This window comes from Arachis ipaensis, chromosome B3 (assembly GCF_059453495.1).
Source record: "Arachis ipaensis isolate K30076 ecotype BB chromosome B3, ASM5945349v1, whole genome shotgun sequence".
NCBI classification, from domain to species: domain Eukaryota; kingdom Viridiplantae; phylum Streptophyta; class Magnoliopsida; order Fabales; family Fabaceae; genus Arachis; species Arachis ipaensis.
In genome coordinates this window covers 25031644-25056632 of record NC_142438.1, presented here as the reverse complement: position 1 = coordinate 25056632, position 24989 = coordinate 25031644, and the positions used below count along the sequence as shown (strand labels likewise).

Genomic DNA, 24989 nt, shown 5'->3' with positions numbered 1-24989 from the left:
ACTAGGTGGTTGCACGAAGTGATGTATCATGCATGCATGATGATAAAACTTGGGAAGACAAATGATTCATGGTGGTAGTTGTAAAGTAATAACAAAAGGTAAACATGCATGTAAACTATTTCAAAAAGTCGTTACTTAAAGTTAAAGAGCAATAACAAAGTTAAAGAGCAATAACAAAGAACAAGAAATACAAGTAATTGGAGAGAATACATCACTGTAAGCGAGGAGGAGTCATTGAAGGTGCTAGGCTTGAGTCTAAGGCACTGGCTTGAGCACCCGGCGCTGGACTTGAGCACTGCGCGCTAGCCGCCCACACTTTATAATGCTCCCTGGCCATCCCCAACACATGGGTGCTGGGCGCCCAAACCAGGAGCTAGGCGCCCACACCAGGTGCTGGGCGCCTGTCCTCAAACTCCATCGATGGTGCTAGGTACCCTCTTTAGGCTCTGGGCGCCACCCCTCTTTTTATATAACTTAAAAGAAAAGGCTTTAATGAAAGAAGAAGAAGAAAAAAAGAAAAAAATACTTTAATGAAAAAGAGAAGGAAGGAATTCTAACCGTGGTTGGGTTGCCTTCCAGCAAGCGCTCTTTTAACATCACTAGCTTGATGCATAGTTCTGCTAGGTTAGAAGTCGGGTCGCTTCACAACACCTTCTTCTAATGCGTTTGATGAGCGGATAATTTATACGCTTTTTGGCATTGTTTTTAGTATGTTTTTAGTAGGATCTAGTTACTTTTAGGGATGTTTTTATTAGTTTTTATGTTAAATTCACATTTCTGGACTTTACTATGAGTTTGTGTGTTTTTCTGTGATTTCAGATATTTTCTGGCTGAAATTGAGGGACTTGAGCAAAAATCAGATTCAGAGGTTGAAGAAGGACTGCTGATGTTATTGGATTCTGACCTCCCTGCACTCAAAGGGAATTTTCTGGAGCTACAGAACTCCAAATGGCGCGCTTCTAATTGTGTTGGAAAGTAGACATCCAGGGCTTTCTAGAAATATATAATAGTCCATACTTTGCCCGAGTTTAGACGATGCAAAAGGGCATTGAACGCCAGTTCTACGCTGCAGTCTGGTGTTAAACGCCAGAAACACGTCACGAACCAGAGTTGAATGCCAGAAACACGTTACAAACTGGCGTTCAACTCCAAGAATGACCTCTCCACGTGTAAACTTTAAGCTCATCCAAGCACACACCAAGTGGGCCCCGGAAGTGGATTTATGCATCAATTACTTACTTCTGTAAACCCTAGTAACTAGTTTAGTATAAATAGGACTTTTTACTATTGTATTAGACATCTTGGGACGTCTAGTTGTTAGAGCATGGGGGCTGGCCATTCGGCTATGCCTGAACCTTTCACTTATGTATTTTTCAACGGTAGAGTTTCTGCACTCCATAGATTAAGGTGTGGAGCTCTGCTGTTCCTCATGATTTAATGCAAAGTACTACTGTTTTATATTCAATTCAACTTATTCCGCTTCTAAGATATCCATTCTCACCCAAGAACATGATGAATGTGATGATTATGTGACGCTCATCATCATTCTCACTTATGAACGCGTGCCTGACAAACACTTCTGTTCTACATGCAAACAAGCTAGAATGAGTATCTCTTAGATATATAATACAGGGGACCGAGTCCGAGTTATTAGCGTCTTCGTGGTATAAGTTAGAACCCATGGATGGCCATTCCTGAGATCCGGAAAGTCTAAACCTTGTCTGTGGTATTTCGAGTAGGATCTGGGAAGGGATGGCTGTGACGAACTTCAAACTCGCGAGTGCTGGGCATAGTGACAGGCGCAAAAGGAGAGTGAATCCTATTCCTGTATGATCGAGAACCTCTAGATGATTAGCCGTGCCGTGACAGAGCATTTGGACCTTTTTCACAGAGAGGATGGGATGTAGCCTTTGACAACGGTGATGCCCTATATAAAGCTTGCCATGGAAAGGAGTAAGACTGGTTGGATGAAGACAGCAGGAAAGCAGAGGTTCAGAGGAACGAAAGCATCTCTATACGCTTATCTGAAATTCTCACCAATGAATTACATAAGTATTTCTATCTTTATTTTCTGTTTATTTATTATTATTATTCGAAAACTCCATAACCATTTGATATCCGCCTGACTGAGATTTACAAGGTGACCATAGCTTGCTTCATACCAACAATCTCCGTGGGATCGACCCTTACTCACGTAAGGTTTTATTACTTGGACGACCCAGTGCACTTGCTGGTTAGTTGTATCGAAGTTGTGACAAATTATGAATTAAGATTAGAGCACCAAGTTTTTGGAGCCATTACCAGGGATCACAATTTCGTGCACCAAGTTTTTGGCGCCGTTGCCGGGGATTGTTCAAGTTTGGACAACTGACGGTTCATCTTGTTGCTCAGATTAGGTAATTTTCTTTTTTTTTTATTTTCAAAAAAATTCGAATTTTTTTTTGTTTTCAAAATCTTTCAAAAAAATTTTCCCTTTGTTTTCGAAAATTATTTCAGAATTTTTAAGAATGAATTCTAGAGTTTCATGAAGCATGTTGAAGCCTGGCTGGCTGTAAAGCCATGCCTAAATTCATTTGGACTGAGGCTTCCAAATCATCATTACAAGAGCAAGCTAGTTGTTGCTAATCAAATTTGTTATTGTATGACTAATTTGTATCTTCTAAAGCTTGACTGGCTATTAAGCCATGTCTAACCCTTGGATTGGAGCTTTAGGCTAACATTGAAAGATTCCTGGAATTCTTATTAAAAATTTTTGAATTTCTTATTTTCTTTTTCCTATATGTTTTTCGAAAAAAGAATATACAAAAATCCAAAAAAATTTTAATAAAATCATAAAAATCAAAAAAATATTTTATGTTGTTTGTTTGAGTCTTGTGTCAAATTTTAAGTTTGGTGTCAATTGCATACTCATCTTGCATTTTTTTCAAAAATTGCATTCATGCATTACATTCATCATAATCTTCAAGTTGTTCTTGATAAACCTTCTTGATTGATCTTCATATTATATTATTTTGTGTTGTATGGTGTTTTTCATATGCATTCTTGAATTCTTAGTGTCTAAATATTAAAGATTTCTAAGTTTGGTGTCTTGCATGTTTTCTTTGCATTAAAAATTTTCAAAAATAAGTTCTTGGTGTTCATCTTGACATTCAAAGTGTTCTTGGTGTTCATCTTGACATTCATAGTATTCTTGCATGCATCATGTGTTTTGATTCATAATTTTCATGTTGTGAGTCATTTTTTTTGTTTTTCTCTTTCATCATTAAAAATTCAAAAATAAAAAAATATCTTTCCTTTTTTCTCTCATAAATTTCAAAAATTTGGATTGACTTTTTCAAAAATTTTTAAAATTCAATTGTTTCTTATGAGTCAAATCAAATTTTCAATTCAAAAATCTTATCTTTTTCAAAATCTTTTTCAAAAATCAAATCTTTTTCCCTTTTCTTATTTATTTTCGAAAATTTTAAAAATATTTTTCAAAAATCTTTTTCTGAATTTTACATCATATTTTCGAAAATATCATCAACAATTAATGTTTTGATTCAAAAATTTCAAGTTTGTTACTTGCTTGTTAAGAAAGATTCAAACTTTAAGTTCTAGAATCATATCTTATGATTTCTTGTGAATCAAGTTATTAATTGTGATTTTAAAAATCAAATCTTTTTCAAAACTAATTTCAATCATATCTTTTCAAAAATATCTTTTTATCTTATCTTTTTCAAAATCATATCTTTTTAATCATACCTTTTCATATCATATCTTTTTCAAATATCTCTTCTAACTTCTTATCTTCTTATCTTTTAAAAATTGATTTTCAAAATTTGTTTCAACTAACTAATTAACTTTTTGTTTGTTTCTTATCTTTTTCAAAACTACCTAACTAACTACCCCTCTCTAATTTTCGAAAATACCTCTCTCTTTTCCAAAAAATTTTTTTTAATTAATTAATTGTTTAAATTTTAATTTTAATTTTATCTTAATTTTCGAAAATCATTAACTCTTTTTCAAAAATTAATTTTCGAAATTCCCTCTCCCTCATCTCCTTCTATTTATTTATTCATCTACTAACACTTCTCTTCACCCAAAATTCGAACCCCTTCTTCTCCTCTGAGTTTGAATTCTTCTCTTCTACATTCTTATTTTTCTTTTCTTCTACTCACACAAGGAAACCTCTATACTGTGGTAAAGAGGATCCCCGGTATCTTTAGTCCTCTTATTTTTCACATGAGCAGGAGCAACGACAAGAACATTCTTGTTGAAGCAGACCCTGAACCTGAAAGGACTCTGAAAAGGAAACTAAGAGAAGTTAAAATACAACAATCCAGAGACAACTTTACAGGAATTTTCGAAAAAGAAGAGGAGATGGCAGTCGAAAATAATAATGCAAGGAGGATGCTTGGTGACTTTACTGTACCTAATTCTAATTTACATGGAAGAAGCATCTCCATCCCTACCATTGGAGCAAACAATTTTGAGCTTAAGCCTCAACTAGTTTCTCTGATGCAACAAAACTGCAAGTTTCATGGACTTCCATCTGAAGATCCCTTTCAGTTCTTAACTGAATTCTTGCAGATATGTGATACTGTTAAGACTAATGGAGTAGATCCTGAAGTCTACAGGCTCATGCTTTTCCCTTTTGCTGTAAGAGACAGAGCTAGAACATGGTTGGACTCTCAACCCAAGGATAGCCTTAACTCTTGGGATAAGCTGGTCACGACTTTCTTAGCCAAGTTCTTTCCTCCTCAAAAGCTGAGTAAGCTTAGAGTGGATGTTCAAACATTCAGACAGAAAGAAGGTGAATCCCTCTATGAAGCTTGGGAGAGATACAAGCAACTGACCAAAAAGTGTCCTTCTGACATGCTTTCAGAATGGACCATCCTGGATATATTCTAAGCTAAGATGTCATTGGATACTTCTGCAGGTGGATCCATTCACCTAAAGAATGCCTGTAGAAGCTCAAGAACTCATTGACATGGTTGCTAATAACTAGTTCATGCACACTTCTGAGAGGAATCCTGTGAGTAATGGGACGCCTCAGAAGAAGGGAGTTCTTGAAATTGATACTCTTAATGCTATATTGGCTCAGAATAAAATATTGACTCAGCAAGTCAATATGATTTCTCAGAGTCTGAATGGAATGCAAGCTGCATCCAACAGTACTCAAGAGGCATCTTCTGAGAAAGAAGCTTATGATCCTGAGAACCCTGCAATAGCAGAGGTGAATTACATGGGTGAACCCTATGGAAACACCTATAATCCCTCATGGAGAAATCACCCAAATCTCTCATAGAAGGATCAACAAAAGCCTCAACAAGGCTTTAATAATGGTGGAAGAAACAGGTTTAGCAATAGTGTAAGACCCAGAACTTTTGAAATGTCTTATTATGATCAAGTCTCAAATCATATAGTTATTTATAACCTTAATTTCAGAAATTATTTTATTAAAGGTAATTAAGGCAAGTTTTGATTTATTAGATTTGAGATGAGTTATGATTATTATCCAATTTTATAGGATGTTTGGATTATTTTCTATATTTGAATTATAAAATTGGTAGTTGTGAAATAATAAGGATTTTTATATGGTTTGGATTAAATAATTAATATTTTAAATATTAATACTGCTACTTTGGAAAATAAATGATTTAATTATATTATTTCTAGTTATTGGATTTGGGCATTTTATTGAAAATAATTTGTAAAATTGATGAGCAAATAGTATTTTCTATGTACAAATAGTGTTGGATTTAATTTGGGTTTCAATTACTATATTATCCCTATTTTAAGTGAAATTACCAAAATGCCCCTAACCCTAATTTTTAAAAAAATGAAACCCTAACCCAGTGACCTATACCCGACCCGGTTCTCTTCACACACACAGCCGCAGCAGCAGACCCCTACCCCTTTCGTCCCTCTTTCCCCCAAAAACAGCAGCAAACATACAAAGCCCTCAAATGGAAACAGAACAGAGAGAGAGGGGCTGAGTTACGGATGAGGAGAGGAGAAGGAAAGCTCGCTGCGCCGCGCGCTGGGCTCCACCATTGCTGCCGCATCACCGCCAGAACCGCGCGAGGGACAGAGGGCAGCTCACTGCGTCGCGCCGCCTCCGCAGTCCATGCCGGCCTGGAACCACCGCTGACGCGTCCTGCTGAGTAGCCGTAGAAGCCTTCCTTGCCGATGCCATGAACTGCGAACAGAGGAGAGAGAGAGGTCGAAACGGAGAGCTAAGCGAGGAAGGGGGTGGTCGTGGGTCGCCGTTGTCGGGGCTTCCGTCATGTCCTGCCGCTCGCCGACGCCGACCGATGGAGGAAGTGCAGCGCCGGCGCGGGTCCATTACCGTTGAACTCGAAGGAGGAGGAAGGCCGCCCAGTCACACCGAGCAGGAGAGACAGAGTTGAGGCGAGCTGGGAGTCTGACCACCAGGCATAGCCAATGTTTGCGTCGCCGGCGTCGCCTCCATTGGAACTGCCGCGCCCAGACACGCCGCTGCTGTGCTCCTTGCCGCAGCGCCGCTGCCGTTGCTCACCTTTCGTAGTTGCAGCACCGCCACTGTTGAGGGGTCTGCCACCGGTCCGATCTGAGGGGGAGGAGATGCGATCGGAAGAGCAGGCAGGGAGCTATTGCCGCTGCTGCCAGCTCCTGGATGCCATTCAAGCCGCCGCTCCTGCCACCGTCGCCGGAGAAGTATGCCGGTAAGGGTTTTAATTTGCGGTTTTGGTCATTTTAGATCTTGAGAAGGTTTTAATGCTGCGCGATTTTTATAGTTGATCCACCAGAGATTCTGGCCGCCGCCGGAGCTGCTGTCGGGCCGGTTCAAAATCGCAGCTGCTTCGTGTTGAAATTCCGGTAAGAAATTATGTTTCGAAAGCCCTACGTTAGTGTCCCGTACGTGTATTAAAGCCCTTACGGTATTAATGTTCTTAGAGTTTAGTAACTGAGGTTGCTTGTTGTAATTTAGAGCTGTTTATGCTGCTGCGAAAATGTGTGGGGCTGTGCTTTGAAGCTGCCTTTGATTTCGAGTTGAGGTGAAAAGAACTTATGAGGCGTGTAGATTATGGATTTGCGTTTTGAGGTAGGGGCGCTTTCCAAAACTATACTTTATGTATTGGAATTATTACATATGGATACTGATGTGAGAAAATGTGTATTTGGTGATTGTATCGGCCTTATGTATTATTTGATTGTCTCGAAAGCTTATGAATGTTTGTTTGGCTGAATTGTTGTGCAGCTTTGTGAAATGTAATGTTTTAAAGTTGATTCTTTAAAGATTTGAAATATGAGTTTATTCCGTTGAGGATTGGTTTGAATTGAGTCAATTGTTTTGATGATGTGAAAGATAGAATACTCTTTGGAATTCAGCCTGGTTTGCTTTCACTGATTTGGTTTTGATAAATGATTTGTTGCTGAACCGATTCTTTAAAGCTTTGGAAATGAGTTAAATTGATTGATATTGAGTTGATTTCTGAAATAGTTTCCTTGAGATATGCCACTGAGGCAACTGTTGGATTTAGTTTGCTTTTGAATTGATTTCTGGTTTTGGGCTGTTAAAAAGGAATGAGAATCGGTTTAGTTGGGACCCGAACCGGGTGGCAAAAGTCCAAGTTTTAGGGGAGGTGCTGCCAAAATTTCTACAAAATTCTACTCTTGTTTGTAAAGTTATTTAAAAAGGGTTGGATTTGAGAAATTGCATTAATTGATTTATTAAGAGAATATTTATGTTTTCAAGCTTAATTTATTTAATGAACTTTATGCATTGAGTTCGGCTTATTTAGAAACGAACTATTTGTACAGTTTGAATCACTGAAGGAAAGAATGATGCTCTAATATTGATTTCAATATAAAAAGGAGCTTTTAGTGATTTTAAAGGAATTTAGACTTTTGATTGAGTAATCAAGTTTGAGGCATTTTGGAAGAGCTAGAAAAATGGGTTCCAAAAAGAAACCTGAAAGTGGTTTGATTCAAATGAACCGGTTCTGTTTCAAATGAGTTGATTTTTGGACCGGGTTGGAACTTGTGATTTTGTATGATCGGTTTCATAATAAATTCAGTTTTGTTTACTTGAACCGGGAATCTATGATTTTAAAAGTTTCAATGAATTTTAAGGAATTTATATAAGTTGACCTTCCCTAAAGACTTGGGACTCTGGCAAGAAACTTTTGTTATAAAATCCCATTGTTGGATGGGTGATTTTGAATGTTCCCAAAAAGAATCTTTAACTTTCCATGGTTTTGGAAGTTTTGGAAAGAGAATGCCGAGAGTGGCTTTGTTTTAAAAAGGGAACTCACTTTGAGTAAATTTGGCTTATGAGCCTGAGATGATTTGAGAAATGAGATCTTTAAAGCCAAGGCTAAAAAGAGTTGAAATTTGATTTCAAAGTGAAATGGCTTGAGAAAAGTGATTTATGGCTTAAATGCCGGTTTTATGAATTTGATGATGTTGAATGGTGGAAGTGTTGTTTTGTTGTGAGCCGGAATGGCCGTGTATGCTATTGAACTATGGCTGATTGCCGAATGAGTTGTGAGCCGTATGACTGATTATGAATTATGAACTTAAGCCGAAGGGCTGTATTTATTGATAAATTGGCTGGTTCTGAATTGAACCGTGAGCCGGATGGCTGAGATGGATGGTGATCCATGGTTGAGTATAAATGCATGTATGCAATTGAATGAATTGTGAACTTAAGCCGGATGGCTGAGATGAATGTTGTATGCGAGTATGCTTGTGTTTTCTCTCTGGTTGTAAGGGTGACAGGGCACCGATACCCTCTAATGGTGACAGGGCGCAGATACCCTCTAATGGCGACAGGGCGCAGATACCCTCTAATGATAATAAAGTGCAACAGAGAGACTGTGTCCGGGTTAGCTACCGGACACGTCGGGTTGGCTTGGTAACCGACAGATGATATCATCAGCCACTAGGGACAGGCATGCATCATATGCATTTGTGTGACATTGGTTGGGTGTGCATATTATACTTGGTTTGCCTATGTGATTAATTGCTAACTGTTCTACTTGTAATAACTGTTTGTTTGTGCTTGAACTTCCTATTTGTGTTTGCTACTGGGATTCTGTTGGACTGTGGTGATTGGTTGATTGTTGGATTGTTTGGGCCTAGGGCCGTGGTTGGAATGAGATGAACCGATGGTTGATTTCGGTTTTATGTTTCTGATTTGGAATAAAATATGAAAGCCTATTTTGTTTCAGTATAGATAAACCGTTTTGAAAGGCTTTTGAGTTTTTGAGAATTGAATGGTTCCTCTTTCAGAAAAGATTTCCGACTTTACTTCTATTGTAAACCGTTGTTTTTGAAAAGAGGCATAAGACGGTTATGAATCACTGGTGCGGTTATCTTCACGTATCCTATTACAGTAATTCCCAAAAACCCTCTACTGAGAACCCTTTCGAGGATGATGTTCTCACCCCCCCTACATTTTTCCCCTTTCAGGATATGGGCGCAGAAGTTACGAAGAGCTTATTTAATTGTTGTGATGCTCTGTATTGTTTTAGCTATGGTTTATTGTACCCTCGCCTTTATCTTGATATAATCTGTAAGAGGGATAGGAATTTTATTGGATTATGGTTGTAATATTACTTATATATATGTATGTATATATATGGATGTACTCTTTATGAGTTTTGTAAGTTGTATGGTATTTATGGATGTATGATATCGGATGAAAGTATTTTTGGATCGGTATTGCGATTTAAAGTTTTAAACAGGCTCATATTTTAGTATTAAATAATATAAAGTCGTCGTAATGTCCGAACTATCAGAGTCGCGCAGCCGGAAGTGTGAGCTTTGGTAGTTAGGGTGTTACAAATAGCAAGCCTTTTCCATCATCCACGCAGCAAAAGACAGAGAGTTCTGAGTAGAATCCATCTAGCTTAGCAAATTTAGTCTCTGATCTATCTAAGGCCACTGTGAGTTTCATGAATGAAACAAGGTCTTCCATTAGAAATTTGGAAGCACAAGTGGGCCAGCTGAGTAAAGGAATCACTAAAACCCCTCCTAGTACTCTCCCAAGCAATACAGAAGAAAACCCAAAAGGAGAGTGCAAGGCCATCGAATTAATCACCATGGCCGAACCTACAAGGGAGGGAGAGGACGTGAATCCCAGTGAGGAAGACCTCCTGGGACGTCCAGTGATCAACAAGGAGTTTCCCTCTGAGGAACCAAAGGAATCTGAGACTCATCTAGAGACCATAGAGATTCTATTGAACCTCCTTATGCCATTCATGAGCTCTGAAGAGTATTCTTCTTCTGAAGAGAATGAAGATGTTACTGAAGAGCAAGTTGCCAAGTTCCTTGGTGCAATCATGAAGCTGAATGCCAATTTATTTGGTAATGAGACTTGGGGAGATAAACCTCCCCTGTTCACCAATGAACTAAATGCATTGGATCAACTGAGATTATCTCAGAAGAAACAGGATCCTGGAAAGTTCCTAATACCTTGTACCATAGGCACCATGACCTTTGAGAAGGCTCTATGTGACCTTGCGTTAGGAATAAACCTTATGCCACTCTCTGTAATGGAGAAACTGGGAATCTTTGAGGTGCAAGCTGCTAAAATCTCATTAGAGATGGCAGACAACTCAAGAAAAGAGACTTATGGAAAAGTAGAGGACGTGTTAGTAAAGGTTGAAGGCCTTTACATTCCTGCTGATTTCATAATCCTGGATACTGGGAAGGATGAGGATGAATCCATCATTCTTGGAAGACCCTTCCTAGCCACAGCAAGAGCTGTGATTGATGTAGACAGAGGTGAACTAGTCCTTCAATTGAATAAGGACTCCCTTGTGTTTAAAACTCAAGGTCATCCTTCTGTAAACATGGAAAAGAGGCACAGTAAGCTTCTCTCAGTACAGAGTCAACTAAAGCCCACACAGTCAAACTCTAAGTTTGGTGTTGGGAGGCCTCAGCTAAACTCTAAGTTTGGTGTTGAACTCCCATATCCAAACTCTAAGTTTGGTGTTGGGAGTCTATAACATTGACCTGATCACCTGTGTGGCTCCATGAGAGCCCACTGTCAAGCTATTAACATTAAAGAAGCGCTTGTTGGGAGGCAAACTAATTTTTATTTATTTAATTTTATTTTTATTTTTATTGTTCTTTCATGTTTTATTAGGTTCATGATCATGTGGAGTCACAAAATAAATAGAAAAATCAAAAACAGAATAAAAAACAACAGAAGAAAAATCACACCCTGGAGGAAGGGCTTACTGGCGTTTAAACGCCAGTAAGGAGCATCTAGCTGGCGTTCAACGCCAGAACAGAGCATGGATCTGGCGTTGAACGCCCAAAACAAGCAGCATCCTGGCGTTCAGACGCCAGAAATGCACACTGAGGAAAGCTGGCGCTAAACGCCAGAAACATGCTGCATCTAGGCGCTGAACGCCCAGAACAAGCACCAATTCGGCGTTTAAATGCCAGAATTGCATGCAAAGGCATTTTACATGCCTAATTGGTGCAGGGATGCAAATCCTTGACACCTCAGGATCTGTGGACCCTACAGAATCATCTCAGCATCTGTGGACCCCATAGGATCCCCACCTACCTCCGCTCATATTCTTCCCTCTTCTCAACGTTCATCCTCTCTTCCCAATAAACATCCTTCCCCAAAAACCTTCACCAATTACCTCAATCTCTCTTCCTTATTACCCCTTCACCACTCACATCCATCCACTCTTCCCCATAAACCCCACCTACTTTCAAAAATTCAAAATCTCTTTCCCACCCAAGCCCACCCATATAGCCGAATACACACATCCCTCCATCTTCTCCATATCTTCTTCTTCTTCTACTATTCTTTCTTCTTTTGCTCGAGGGAGAGCAACATTCTAAGTTTGGTGTGGTAAAAGCATAGCTTTTTTTTTTATTTTTCCATAATCATTGATGGCACCTAAGGCCAGAGAAACCTTTAGAAAGAGGAAAGGGAAGACAAAAAGCTTCCACCTCCGAGTCATAGGAGATGGAGAGATTCATCTCAAGGGTCTATAGCTCAGTGGTAGAACATTTGACTGCAAATCAAGAGATCCCTGAGATACCTCAGGGGATACATTTTCCTCCACACAATTATTGGGAGCAACTAAGGGTGGAACATCAAGAGCACTCCATCATCCTTCATGAAATTAGAGAAGATCAAAGAACAATGAGGGAGGAGCAACAAAGACAAGGAAGAGATATAGAAGAGCTCAAGGACATCATTGGATCCTCAAGAAGGAAACGCTACCATCACTAAGGTGGACTCATTCCTTGTTCTTAAATTTTCTGTTTTTCGTTTTCTTGTCTTAAATGTTTATCTATGTTTGTGTCTTTATTACATAATCATTAGTGTCTAAGTGTCTATGCCTTAAAGTAGTGAATATGAATCCATCACCTCTCTTAAATGAAAAATGTTTTTAATTCAAAAGAACAAGAAGTACATGAGTTTCGAATTTATCCTTGAACTTAGTTCAATTATATTGATGTGGTGACAATACTTTTTGTTTTCTGAATGAATGCTTAAACAGTGCATATGTCTTTTGAAGTTGTTGTTTATGAATGTTAAATATGTTGGCTCTTAAAAGAATGATGATAAGGAGACATGTTATTTGATAATCTGAAAAATTATAAAAATGATTCTTGAAGCAAGAAAAAGCAGTGAATACAAAGCTTGCAGAAAAAAATGGCAAAAAAAATAGAAAAAGAAAAGCAAGCAGAAAAAGCCAAAATATCTTAAAACCAAAAGGCAAGAGCAAAAAGCCAATAACCCTTAAAACCAAAAGGCAAGGGTAAATAAAAAGGATCCCAAGGCTTTGAGCATCAGTGGATAGGAGGGCCTAAAGGAATAAAATCCTGGCCTAAGCGGCTAAACCAAGTTGTCCCTAACCATGTGCTTGTGGCGTGAAGGTGTCAAGTGAAAACTTGAGACTGAGCGGTTAAAGTCAAGGTCCAAAGAAAAAGAAGAGTGTGCTTAAGAACCCTGGATACCTTAATTGGGGACTTTAGCAAAGCTGAGTCACAATCTGAAAAGGTTCACCCAATTATGTGTCTGTGGCATTTATGTATCCGGTGGTAATACTGGAAAACAAAGTGCTTAGGGCCACGGCCAAGACTCATAAAGTAGCTGTGTTCAAGAATCAACATACTAAACTAGGAGAATCAATAACACTATATGAACTCTGAGTTCTTATAGATGCCAATCATTCTGAACCTCAATGGATAAAGTGAGATGCCAAAACTATTCAAGAGGCAAAAAGCTACAAGTCCTGCTCATCTGATTGGAGCTATGCTTCATTGATAGTTTGGAATTTATAGTATATTCTCTTTTTTTTATCCTATTTGATTTTTAGTTGCTTGGGGACAAGCAACAATTTAAGTTTGGTATTGTGATGAGCGGATAATTTATACGCTTTTTGGCATTGTTTTTAGTATGTTTTTAGTAGGATCTAGTTACTTTTAGGGATGTTTTTATTAGTTTTTATGTTAAATTCACATTTCTGGACTTTACTATGAGTTTGTATGTTTTTCTGTAATTTCAGGTATTTTCTGGCTGAAATTGAGGGACTTGAGCAAAAATCAGATTCAGAGGTTGAAGAAGGACTGCTGATGCTATTGGATTCTGACCTCCCTGCACTCAAAGGAGATTTTCTGGAGCTATAGAACTCTAAATGGCGCGCTTCCAATTGCGTTGGAAAGTAGACATCCAGGGCTTTCCATAAATATATAATAGTCCATACTTTGCCCGAGTTTAGATGACGCAAAAGGGCATTGAACGCCATTTCTACGCTACAGTCTGGTGTTAAACGCCAGAAACACGTCACGAACCAGAGTTGAACGCCAGAAACACGTTACAAACTGGCGTTCAACTCCAAGAATGACCTCTCCACGTGTAAACTTCAAGCTCAGCCCAAGCACACACCAAGTGGGCCCCGGAAGTGGATTTATGCATCAATTACTTACTTCTGTAAACCCTAGTAACTAGTTTAGTATAAATAGGACTTTTTACTATTGTATTAGACATCTTGGGACGTCTAGTTCTTAGAGCATGGGGGCTGGCCATTCGGCCATGCCTGAACCTTTCACTTATGTATTTTTCAACGGTAGAGTTTCTGCACTCCATAGATTAAGGTGTGGAACTCTGCTGTTCCTCATGATTTAATGCAAAGTACTACTGTTTTATATTCAATTCAACTTATTCCGCTTCTAAGATATCCATTCTCACCCAAGAACATGATGAATGTGATGATTATGTGACGTTCATCATCATTCTCACTTATGAACGCGTGCCTGACAAACACTTCCGTTCTACATGCAAACAAGCTAGAATGAGTATCTCTTAGATATCTAATACAGGGGACCGAGTCCGAGTTATTAGCGTCTTCGTGGTATAAGTTAGAACCCATGGATGGCCATTCCTGAGATCCGGAAAGTCTAAACCTTGTCTGTGGTATTTCGAGTAGGATCTGAGAAGGGATGACTGTGACGAACTTCAAACTCGCAAGTGCTGGGCGTAGTGACAGACGCAAAAGGAGGGTGAATCCTATTCCAGTATGATCGAGAACCTCTAGATGATTAGCCGTGCCGTGACAGAGCATTTGGACCTTTTTCACAAAGAGGATGGGATGTAGCCTTTGACAACGGTGATGCCCTATATAAAGCTTGCCATGGAAAGGAGTAAGACTGGTTGGATGAAGACAGCAGGAAAGCAGAGGTTCAGAGGAACGAAAGCATCTCTATACGCTTATCTGAAATTCTCACCAATGAATTACATAAGTATTTCTATCTTTATTTTCTGTTTATTTATTTTTATTATTATTATTCGAAAACTCCATAACCATTTGATATCCGCCTGACTGAGATTTACAAGGTGACCATAGCTTGCTTCATACCAACAATCTCCGTGGGATCGACCCTTACTCACGTAAGGTTTTATTACTTGGACGACCCAGTGCACTTGCTGGTTAGTTGTATCGAAGTTGTGACAAATTATGAATTAAGATTAGAGCACCAAGTTTTTGGAGCCATTACCAGGGATCACAATTTCGTGCACCAGCCTTCCTCCATTAAATGTGAATCCTCTAGCTTTTCTTCAGTTTCAGAACTTATGTGCTGTAGAGAGTCTTCAAGGGCTCGTTTATCAATAATTTCTTGGACTAAGGAGTCAATTAGATCAACCTTCATACAGCTTTTTGATTCACTTGCATGACTTTGAAGACATTGAAAATCATTTGTTCATCCTGCACTCTTAGTGTTAGCTCACCTTTTTGGATGTCTATGAGTGCTCGTCTGGTGGCTAAGAATGGTCTTCTTAAGATGATGAAAGCATCCTCATCCTCTTCCATATCAAGGATCACGAAATCAACAAGGAAGATGAAATTTTCGACTTTGATCAATGCGTTTTCCCACTATCACGTGTGAAAAATTTATTGATTGGTTAGCCAGTTACAAGGATATTCTTGTTGACTTCACTTCTTCAATGTGTAGCTTCTTCATCATAGAGAAGGACATCAAATTAATTCTTGTCCCTAAATCACAAAGAGCCTTTCCGATGGTGACATCCCTAATTATACAAGGGATTTGGAAACTTCCGGGGTCTTTCAGCTTCTGTGGTGGTTTTTTTTTAATAAGGACACTGTATTCCTTGGTAAGAATTACCGTTTCACCCTCATTGAAGATTCTTTTCTTGGACATCAGTTTCTTCATGAACTTAGTGTAAAGCGGCATTTGTTCTAAGACTTCCGTGAAGGGGTTGTTGATTTGCAGCTTCTTAAACACCTCTAAAAAATTTGGAGAATTGCTTCTCCTAATTATGCTTATGTAGCCTTTGGGGATATGAAATTCTAGGTTCATAAGCCTTCACATTCCTTGTTAACTATTCTTCCGCTCTTTAGGGAGATAACCTTGCATTCCTCTTCAGGGTACTATATCACTCGGAAAGGAATTTGTCGGCTTCTCTGTCAATTGCTTGGTAATTTGCCACAGTTGTACCTCTAGATTTCTGATGGAAGCTTCTTAGTTTTTGAAGTTTTCTCTTGTTTCTTGCATGAAGCTTTGGGTTTGTTGCACAAATGTGGCGGTAGATTGGGATAGTTTTTCTATGGCAAACTCAAGAGGTGATGGTTTTTGGGGATTGGCTTGCTGTTGGTATAGAACATTGAAGTTTCTTTATCCTTGATTTTTCCAACCAAAATTAGGGTGATTACTCCAGCCAGGATTGTAAGTTTTTTAGAATGGGTTATTTTCTGGCCTTAAAAAATGTCCCATGAAATTTACTTGCTCAGTGGATGAATGGACTTCCTTGCATTGTTCACACCCCTCACCTGGATGTGCCACTCTACACAAGTCACATATAGCTTGTGTTCCAATGGCTGAAACTTGCCTTTGTTTTAGTTATTTTGTGAGTGAGGAGATTTGTTGAGACATAATTCTATTTTGTACTAGGATTATATCCATTGTGTCCAATGTCATCACTCCCTTTTTTGTGGTTCTTTCGGATGAATACATGAATTTGTTGGCTGCTATTGTCTCGATCAACTCCAATGCTTCTTCAGGTGTCTTTCTATGTAATAAACCTTTGACTAATGAGTCGATCATGGTTCTTGAGACTTGAGAGACTCCATCATAAAAATTTTGGATCTATAGCCACTCGAGGAAGGCATGGTATGGGCACTTTCTCAACATCTCTTTGTATCTTTCTCAAGCTTCGTAGAGTGATTCACCCTCCATTTGGGAAAACGAATTTATGTCATTCCTCAATCGAGCCAACTTCTAGGGTGAAAAGTATTCAGTTAGAAATTTGTTAACTAAAACCTCCCATGATGTTATGCTACCCAGAGGTTGAGATTGGAGCCACTGCTTGGCTTTATCTCTCATAGAGAACGAAAATAACCGTAGCCGGATGGCTTCGGGACTAACTCCATTACTCTTTACTGTGTCATATAGCTGCATAAAATTAGGTACGTGGACATTAGGATGCTCTTGAGGGCTACCAATGAATTAGTCTTGCTGTACCAATTGGATTAGTGAGGGTTTTAGTTCAAAATTCTTCGCTTGAATGGTGGGCCTCATTATGCTACTTCCGTAGCTATCAATGGTGGGTGTGGTATAATCACCAAGGGTCCTTCTTACATTGTTGTTCTCATCTGCTATTCTCTCTACCTCTTCTCTCCTAGCCCTTGATTTCTTTCTTAATTGTGCAAGTGTCTTCTCTATTTCAGGATTGAAGAGTATGCAATATTCTCTCCCTTGCACGCACAAAAATAAAAAGAAATAAAATACACCATGTGGAATAAAGAAGAAAAGAAGAATCAAAAGAATAATAAAAGGAAAATAAAAAAGAAACCAAGATCTAATTTAGTGATTCAACCAAATGTATGTTGTCAATCTCAGTTAATCCTCTGCAACAGTGCCAAAAATTTGATGGCACTAATCTTGGAAAGTGCACCAAATCGCTTCAAGTAATACTACGATGAGTGGATATCGTTTCCACGCGAGGATTAAAGGATTGAAAAAGCACTTCTAATTGAATCTTCTAATTAGATTGGCCAAACCTTTGTAAGAGGAAGGATGTGAATCTTGAAAAAATAACAGTAAAGTAGAGTATTTGGTGTGAATGAATGAATGCTTATGAATTTGAAGAAAACAGTGAATGAGATATTAAGGTTTTGGAGATGTTCAATTTCTAGAAAAGGTAATGTTCATATTTATTTACTTTGATTCATGCGAGATAATTTCATGAAAAATCATATATAATCAAACTCCAATTTATTGGTAATTCAATTTCTTTTTATCTTATTTAATCGCTAATTCCTTAGTCAATTAATTAAGAAAAGAGATTAAGCACAATTCCGATTTAACGTCGTACAACTTTCAAAATACTATTTCTAATTAAGTTGAAAGATTATGAGAAAAAATTTCAAGTTAATTCCGATGTTAAATTTTTCAAAATAATAACAGAATCCACGGTAGAATTAGAATATTTCTTAATACTTCTAACCATTAAGATGAAGAACAAAACTCAGTTCTTGAAAAAGTATTAATGAATTAATCAAAATAAAAGAAACAATCATATTACCAATCCATGAAAATCAAACAGACCTCCTAACCTTAATAGAGAAAGTTCAGTGACTCATGATAAAAATAAACTAAAACCAATGAATTGAAGGAGAAGTATGAATGCTCTATCATCTTTTCTGTGAACCATCGTTCACTTATTTATATCCTAAATCCTATTCTAGAATTCAAATTCAAAAACTAAATTTAACCTTATCTTTGGAAAGATAAGATAACTAAAATAATAATTCAAATCCAAATTAAAGCTAAATCTTATCATTCCAGAAGAAGTTAACAATAACTAATCATTCCAATCTTGAATCTTTTGGAGAGCTTGGGCTGAATAAAAAACGTCTTGGGAGAGGATTTTGGGCTTGGCGCTAGGTTTTGCATATTAGCGCCAGATTTCAATGCATTTTTGGATCATTGGGAAGTGAAATGGTCTTCAAAGTTGGGCGCCCATCATTTTAGAGGCACCACCCTTCCAAGTTAGGCGCCAGCTGTCATTTTCTTGTTGAAGGCGCTAGGTTTCATTTTTGAGCAATGGGCTTTGAACTTCTGGGAGCTAGGCACGCATTTGGATGCTGGACTTGGTGAGTTGGGCTCTAGGCGCCCGTTTGGTAGATCCTGGGCATCTGGTGCCCCGCTTTTTTCGGAGTTCAATCTTGTGCCCTCTTTGTTTGCTTCACTTCTCCCTATTTTTTTAAAGAATAATCATAAATATACAATAATTCTAAACAACTCCAAAAATATGACTGGCCATGAAAAAATTCATTAAAATATAAGAATTTTGAATTTAAACCTTAGATAAACTATTTAAAACAATATGAGAAAATCACTAAAGATGCCAAGGCATCACTGGCCGACCAATTAATAAAGTTTCCAAATGGGATAGTGAAAAACGTATTGATCAAAGTCAAAAAGTTCATCTTCCCTACTAACTTGTGATCCTTGACATAGAAGAAGATGAGGATGCTTCTATGATCTTAAGAAGACCCTTCTTAGCTACTGGACAAGCACTCATAGACGTCCAAAAAGGTGAGCTAACACTAAGGGTGCATGTTGAACAAATAGTTTTCAGTATCTTCAAAACCATGCAAAACTCTAGTGAATCAGAAAGCTGTATAAGGGTTGATCTACTTGACTTCTTAGTCTAAGAAATTGTTAATAAAGGAGCTCTTGAGGACTTTCTATAGCACATGAGTTCTGAAACAGAAGAAGAGCTAGAGGATGCACATTTAATGGAGGAAGGCACTAGAAGAAGGTGTTGTGAAGCAACCCGACATCAAACCTAGCAGAACTATGCGTCAAGCTAGTGACGTTAAAAGAGTACTTTTTGGAAGACAACCTAACCACGCTCAGTATCCCTTCCTTCTCTTTTTCATTAAAGTATTTTGCTCTTTCCTCTCGTTGTGATTAAAGTCTTTTGCATGAAAGTATTTTTCTTTACTTTCTTCTCTTTTTTGTTTAAAAGATTTTTCTTCTTTTAGTTTTTTTTTGAAAAAAATAAAAGACAGAAAGGTGGCGCTCAGCTCCCAAAGAAGGCACCTAGCACCTTCGATGGAGTTTGAGGACTGGCACCCAGCGCCTAGTTTGGGTGCCCAGTGCTAAAGTTCAGTGCCTGGTGCTCAAGCCCATCTCCCAGACTCAAGTTCAACACCTTCAATGATTCCCTCCTCGCTTGCGGTGATTGATTATCTCCAATTACCTTTATTTAATCCGTATTCATAATTTTTCTTTATTTGATTGTTAATTTTAAGTAATAAGTTTTTCAAAAGGTTTACATGCATATTTACCTTTTGTTTTTACTTTACAATTACTACTATGAATCATTTGTCTTCCCAAAGTTCATCATCATGCATGCATGATACATCACATCATGCAACCACCTAGTATGCATGCCCATTACTCTTTTCAATCTCTGCTATGGTATAATTCACATGCATGCAAGCATGCAACCACACAATTTTTTAACTTTCAAAGTTTTTAATTTTGTTATCTAGCTTTTGTTTTACACAAATTCTCTCTACACACATGCATACCACACACACCATCATCTATTCTCAACCACACAATTCACACTTTACTACACTATAAATGCACATACACACTACACACATATCACATACACTTCATTCTTCACGTTCGTCTTCTTCTTTATTTCACTTCATATTTCATTCTCTCATCACTTATACATCCAAACTCTAAGTTTGGTGTTAAAAATATTTTGCATACTATGAGGTATTATATTAAGGAATCAATATGTCTTTGTTGAAAGAAAAAAAAGGAAAGGAACTGGTCACACCTTCATATGACACAAACTGATTCTGTTCCAAGTTTCATGAAGACCAATATAGCATGTGGACGGTGGATAAGACGGTCATCCCCGATGTAAGATTTGAGATGAAACCGAATGAATATTCAGATATTCAAGCCAAAATTTTACAGAGAAAGTGGAATATTCTGACCAATCCACCGAGAAGGATGGAGCTCACATTGGTCCAAGAATATTTTGCAAATGCTTGGATGACCCTAGAGGAAGAAACCCAAGAACCCGAAGATCCTAGCTTCATGTGCTATGTTCGAGGCCAGCCCATTGACTTTGAACCTTAGAATATCCTAAGGGTTCTTCGCTTCCCTCCTCAACCTCACTCCTCCAATTTCGATTACTATGATTATGAAGTAAGGATGAGGAGTGACAAAAGAGAATACGAGGTGTTCCACGATATATGTGTCCTGGGGCACAATTGAAGCTTGATCTCAAAGGAGCACCGAACTAATTAAAAAGGACGGAGCTCATCCTTGTTGCTAAAGAATGGATGAATTTTATCCAATACTCTATTAGCCCTACATCCAATCATTTTGAAGTAACAGTGGATAGAGCATTCCTAATCCACTCTATCATAATTGGAGAAGAAGTTAGAGTGGAGAATCTCATCCCTACGCACATACAAGCCATGGCTCAAAGTGCGGATGCAAGAGCAAAACTCAAATTTTCGGGTATCATCCACCATCTCTGCTAAGCTGTTGGGGTGTTCATTGAATAAGACACCCTATTAAACTTGCAAGGCCAATCTTCGTTGATGTAATGGAAATATCATCAAGAAGGTACCATAGAGAAGTCCAAGGAAATGAGCCTCAACAGCATCCTCCTCCACCTCCCGCACTTGAGCCTCAAGCGGGAACTAGTCAACCTCAAGCTCAAGAAGTTGACGTGCAACAGTTCTATCGAGAATTTCAACAATTTCAGTTGGACATAACTGAAAGATTGAAATATCTCTATGTCTTTGCCCACAGGATACACCCACTGCAATTTTTTCCATTTGAAATGATGGATCAAATATGGAAACACAATAGGAAAGAGCAGGAAGCTCAGAGGCAATGGCGGTAAGCACTAGAAAGGCAAAGAATGTGGCGTACTAAAAGCTCGGAGGTGGAAGTAGAGATGGAAGACGAGGACGATGGTAATGATGATACAGAGTGAAATTTGGTAATTTTTTTTTGTGGTTAGTTATTTTCTTTTTTTTCTTTTTTTTCTTTTTTTTTTCTTTTTTTGCATCATGTTTTCTATTTTCTTTATGAATCTTAATTGCTTAAAAAAAAAATACTAATTTGCTTGTTCTTCCAGTGAATTGCTTATGTAAAAAGAGAGTTTCTGAATGAAAGAAATCGATGAATAAAAAGAATTAAAATAAAAGTTGGAGACTCGTAAAAGTATGTGATTACATTAATAATTGACCCAAGATATAGAGAATCTTATGGAAAAAGATATAGAATCTTTAAAAATAAAAATCTAGAAAAGTATTATGAGAATCCAAGGTCCAAATCATGAAGTAGTGATTTTTCACCAAAAAAAGGAGGTAGATCAAAAACAGAAGAACAATAAGGCTCTAAGCACCAATGATTAGAGTTCATTTATGTGCTTGTGATGCTTTTGTGTTAAGGAGAGACTTGGAATGAGTAAATCTGAGGGGTGCCTCATCACCTGATAACTTGATCCAAATAGCTCGGATGGATTAAAAGCCTATATTAAGAGTTGTCTTGAGATAAAGCATTTAAAGTTCAAGGAGGGCCGGGTACCTATGTTTTGATGAATGAAAAGATTTTCTAGTTATGTGCTTGTGGTATTGATTGTGTCGAAGAGAGGCTTGGTGATTAGATCCGAGGGGTGCTTTATCACCTGATAACTTGAACCAACTGGTTTGGAATTATCAATTGAAAACCTATATTAATAGTTTGCTTAAGACAAAACACTTAGAGTATCTTAAGCATCCTCCCCTGTTAAAAAAATTGTTAAAACTCTTTGAAAAGTAAGTTGCTTTCAAGGTTATAAAATTATAAAAGGATTCTCATAATATAATCTGGATTTGAGTTTTTGAATATTATTAATTCTTAAGTATGTAAAATTCATCAAGATAAGAAAAGTCCACACGTGATAATAAGGATTATTATGAACCCCACTTTCTATTTTAAATATCCGACTTGGACTTGAATTGATAAACTCTTTAATTCTTATCACTAAGATCATCTATGTTTATTCTTCTTTTTGCTTCAGGACAAGCAAAGTTTTAAGTTTGATGTTGTGATACCTTGGCATCTCTAGTGATTTTTCATATATTTTTAAGTAGTTTTCTTATGTTTAATTTGAAGTTCTTATATTTTTAATGAACTTTTTATGGCTAATCATATATTTGGAGTTGTTTAAAAATTATTGTGCATCCAGGATTAGTTTTTAAAGTAATTAGGATAAGAGAAGAAAATAAGGAAGGAACAATATTGAGCTCTCAGGAAACGGGCACTGGACGCCCAAGAATTACCAAAGAAGGTGCCCAGCACCCAAATTCACAAGTACAATGCCCAAGGAAGCAACGCCCAACGCCTTCGATGGAAATGGAAAGCTCAAGCTTGGTGCCAAGAGTGGGTGTCCATCTTCAGAGGATCTTCGACATACTGGGTGCCTTCAAGTGATTTTGTCACACCCAGAGGTCCAAAATACATCCAAGTCTGGCGCTAATGTCCCAAGTCCAGCTCCAGGCCCATGATCCTCTTCTACGAAGTTCCAATTCAACCCAAAGATTCAAGATTTGAATGATTAGTTATTATTAACTTCTTTTAGAAGATAAGATTCGGTTTTAGTTTAGATTTGAATTGTTGTTTTAACTATCTTATCTTTAAAAAGATAAGATTATATTTAGTTTGAATTTGAATTCTATGATAGGACTTAGGATATAAATAAGGAAGAGATGATTCACGAGAAAGATCATCTAGCATCCAGCATCTCATTCATTAGTTTTTATTTTTCTATTCATCATGAGTAACTAACTCTCTTTTGTTAAGGGTTAGGAGCTCTGTTTATTTTTCATGGATTGGTAATGTGATTGTTTATTTTATTTTGATTAATATATTGATACTTTTTCAAGAATTGAGTTTCGTTCTTTATCTTAATGGTTAGAAGTATTGGAAAATATTCTAATTCTATATTGAATTATGTTATTACTTTAGGAAATTTAATATCGGGATTAGCTTGAAACTCTTTTTCATAATTTTTCAACTTGATTAGGAATAGAATTTTGAAAGTTGTGCGACGTTAAATTGGGATTGTTCTTAACCTCTTTCTCTTAATTAATTGACCAATGAATTGGTGATTAGATAAGTTAAAGAGGAATTGAATTCATGAGGATTTCCGTTCTGAAAGTTAAATATCTCCGAAGCCTTTAACATTTTTATTTACTGTTTATTTCTCTATCTTCGTAAGCATTCATTCACACCAAATAGTCTATTTTACTGTTCTTTATTATTTCAAGATTCACATCTTTCCTCTTACAAAAGTTTGGCCGATCTAATTAGAAGATTTAATTAGAAGTCGCTTGCTCAATTCTTTAATCTTTGTGAGAATAATATCTACTCACCGTGCTATTACTTGAAGGATTTGATGCACTTGCCAAGATTAGTGCCATCAAATTTTTGGCGCATCACATACTAATCATTTTACTACTTTTCTTTTGGCATATATAAATGACATAGTTGTCAGAGGAAAAAAATTGACAAGCTTATATCAGATCTTAATCAAATTTTCTCTTTAAAAAATCTTGCTAAGCTTAGTTATTTTCTTGGTCTAAAATTTTTATATTTGGCAGATGATTCAATTCTAGCCTCTTAACAAAAATATATTAAAGAGTTATTGTCAAAAGGTAAAAAAGGATACAGCAAGCCCCATGATGCCCACTCCTATAGTGTTAAGTTTGAAGTTGACATCTAATTGTAGGGTTGAGCACTTTGATAATCCCAAACATTACAGAGAAATTATGATAGCACTTCAATATCTTACCACTTTTAGACCTGATCTTACCTTTTCTATAAAGAAGGTCTTTCAAGTTATGCACTCTCCTATAAGTGACCATTGGAAGGCAATAAACATATTCTAAGATATGTCACAGGTATAGTTACAGCAGACATTCAATTTCAAAAATGTACTAATCTTAGACTTGTTGTTTTTACAGATTCTAACTGGGCAGAAAATTTAAAAGATAGAAAATTTATTTCTGACTATTTTGTGTATCTTGAGAATAATTTGGTGTCATAGAAGAGCAATAAACAAGCCAAGGTAAGTAGGACTAGCACTGAAGCTGAGAATAGAAGTATGACTGTTGCATAGTCTAAATTATTCTCAATTCAACAGCTTCTTAAAAAATTGAGTCAAATAAGTGATTCTGTAACAAACCAGGAGAGACCAAATCGGAATTTAACTCCTTTTAAATTTACTTATAGAAGGAGGGAAAAACACGTAACTGATTGAAATTTCAAATTATTGTTACTCCACATGTTTAAGGAAGTAGTTAGGATATGGATATTATAAATAAGAAAGCTGAAAAGCTTTTAGGCAGGGAATAAGTGGAGTGACTATTTAGTGGAGAGTTTGGCCTCTCGAATGCCAAGTGAATCTTCTTTCATTACTCATT

The 24989-nt window shown here is 37.3% G+C and overlaps 1 non-coding gene across 1 annotated transcript; it reads right to left on the bottom strand.

Annotated features, from left to right (window-relative positions):
* Nucleotides 1-4755: 4755 nt before the first annotated feature.
* On the bottom strand, nucleotides 4756-4863 carry LOC148570087 (small nucleolar RNA R71). The gene has a single exon (XR_015908236.1). It is a non-coding gene; the product is annotated as a small nucleolar RNA R71 (small nucleolar RNA).
* Between the last annotated feature and the right edge of the window lie 20126 nt (nucleotides 4864-24989).